At 51.9% G+C, this 2144-nt stretch overlaps 1 pseudogene; it reads left to right on the top strand.

Annotated features, from left to right (window-relative positions):
• The first annotated feature begins 683 nt into the window (after window positions 1-683).
• Window positions 684-1677, top strand: LOC100900532 (S-methyl-5'-thioadenosine phosphorylase pseudogene; annotated as a pseudogene).
• Window positions 1678-2144: the final 467 nt, after the last annotated feature.

Genomic DNA, 2144 nt, shown 5'->3' with positions numbered 1-2144 from the left:
TTTTCGTCACTGAAATCTCGCAGCACATATACTCGCTGATTGCTCTTGGCCGCTTCTATCAATCACTGCACGATGCATGCCACCATAAGATCTTGGGCAGATTATCGTACACGATTGCTAGAGAGGCAACCATTTGAGCCGAGAACAGCGCCAGACCACTTCTGAAAGTCGTGCTTGACTACCTCATGGAAGAAGGGACTCGCTATGACAAGGCGAAAGGATCGGCTCAAAGTTACGGTGAAACGAATCAATCTCCTCAACCGCGAAGTGGCGCTCGATATCCACCACCAAGCCCGAGGCGACTCAGCGTCCAAGCAAATCAGTCGAGACCATTCACTGCATTGCCATCAAGTTCGGCGGCGATGCCACGGTTAGAGATCTGCGCAACTTCCAACAAACAAGCTCTGATAATAAGAGGAACAGTGCAGTCCCCCGTCTCGCAATTCTCTGAAGTTCAATGGGTCGTTGGCCGGATTTCTTCGGCTTCGAGATTGATGTCTAGCCCGTTTTTAGCACGGACAGCCGACCCTCATAACAACAATGATCCCTGTAGATATACAAGGCTCAAGGCGGACACAGCGTTGGGAATGGCTGCCCCTGTTCGAGTGATATCCTATCTCTTTATGGAGAGGGCGAAAGATGAGAGGGGTCGCTTGAGCCGAAGGCTCACCACCGAACGGATATTTCGAACGTCGGCTCGGCGTCATCTCTGCGAGCGGCTTCGTATTCACGCCCTAGTCATCTGTTTTTCGGAACGGAAACGAGATGGTGAAAATCGCAATCATCGGCGGAACTGGACTCGAGAGGCCGGAACTCTTGAAAGAGCGTCAGGAAAAAAACGTGAGCACCCCGTACGGTCAGCCCTCTGATGTTCTGGTGACAGGAAAAATTAGCGGGATCGAAGTCGTCATCTTGGCAAGACACGGCCGGAAGCACAACATCAATCCGAGCAACGTGAACTATCGCGCAAATCTGTACGCTCTCAAGGAGGAAGGCTGCACTCATGTAATCGTGACGACTGCATGCGGTTCTCTTCAGGAGCAGATCCGGCCAGGTGATTTCCTAACTCCGGACCAATTCATCGATCGAACCAGCAAACGCGTACAAACTCTTTACGACGGCGAGATGGGCCATTTGAAAGGTGTTTGTCACGTCCCGATGGCGGACCCTTTCTCGGCAGAATTGCAGAGTTTAATATCCTCAGCCTGCGATGAGCTGGGTTACACGTGTCATCCGAAGGGAACCGTGGTGTGCATCGAAGGACCCCGCTTCTCGTCGAAAGCAGAAAGCTTGCTCTTCAAGTCGTGGAATGCACAGCTAGTCAACATGACACTCGTGCCGGAGGTTGTGCTTGCTGCAGAGTTAGCCCTACCCTACGGAGCGCTCGCCATAGCCACTGATTACGATTGTTGGCGCGAGAGCGATGAGGGAGTGAACGTCGGGGCCGTGATCGAGACCCTGAGAACTGCGGCAGACCAAGCGTGCCAGATCTTGAAGAACGTCATCCCGAAAATCGCCGCCGAAGACTGGGCCGAAGTTCACAAGAAACTCGATGATCAAGTGGCTCTAGCCGTAATGCACGGAGAAGCTTAGTCCCGAACGAACATCTAGTCCGAGCTCCGTCGAAAGGAGTTCCTTCACATCTCGATTGGACGCTCATTAAAGACAAAAGTTTCTCAATCGAATATCCTAGTTTTCATTCGCTGTCTATTATTCTTGAGTGTGCTCCGCTGCAGAACCCGAGGGTGCCGAGGCGATGGTAGTGGATTCACTTTCGAAGCGAAGTGCAGAATCTCGTCCCCGAGCAACACTCTTGTAGCACCCTCCTACAGCCCATTCATATGCGCTCGATTTCAGAGTTTCTCTGAAGCGCAACTCTGAGACACGCTTAAGAAGAGTTACCCATACTCAGATCGTGCGGACGTGCATCGATGTCTCCCGAAAAACGAACTTCGACTACCGGAATCCCTATCCTCCCCCTCGCCCTCCGAGACGCTTTCGCTTCGGTTTTCATGCAGTGCGAACGTCTGTAGAAACAGACTGAGAAACTCTCGTCTGTCGCAGAACGAGAGGGAGGATAGCAAGAGCCCAATTATAGTATCGAAGATCTAGGTAACCTCCACATATAATAGTATCGGGGCGTA

Source organism: Galendromus occidentalis, unplaced genomic scaffold (assembly GCF_000255335.2).
Source record: "Galendromus occidentalis unplaced genomic scaffold, Mocc_1.1 scf7180000076723, whole genome shotgun sequence".
Lineage (NCBI taxonomy): Eukaryota > Metazoa > Arthropoda > Arachnida > Mesostigmata > Phytoseiidae > Galendromus > Galendromus occidentalis.
Note: the sequence above shows the minus strand (reverse complement) of the source record. Positions and strands in the feature narration are given on the sequence as shown.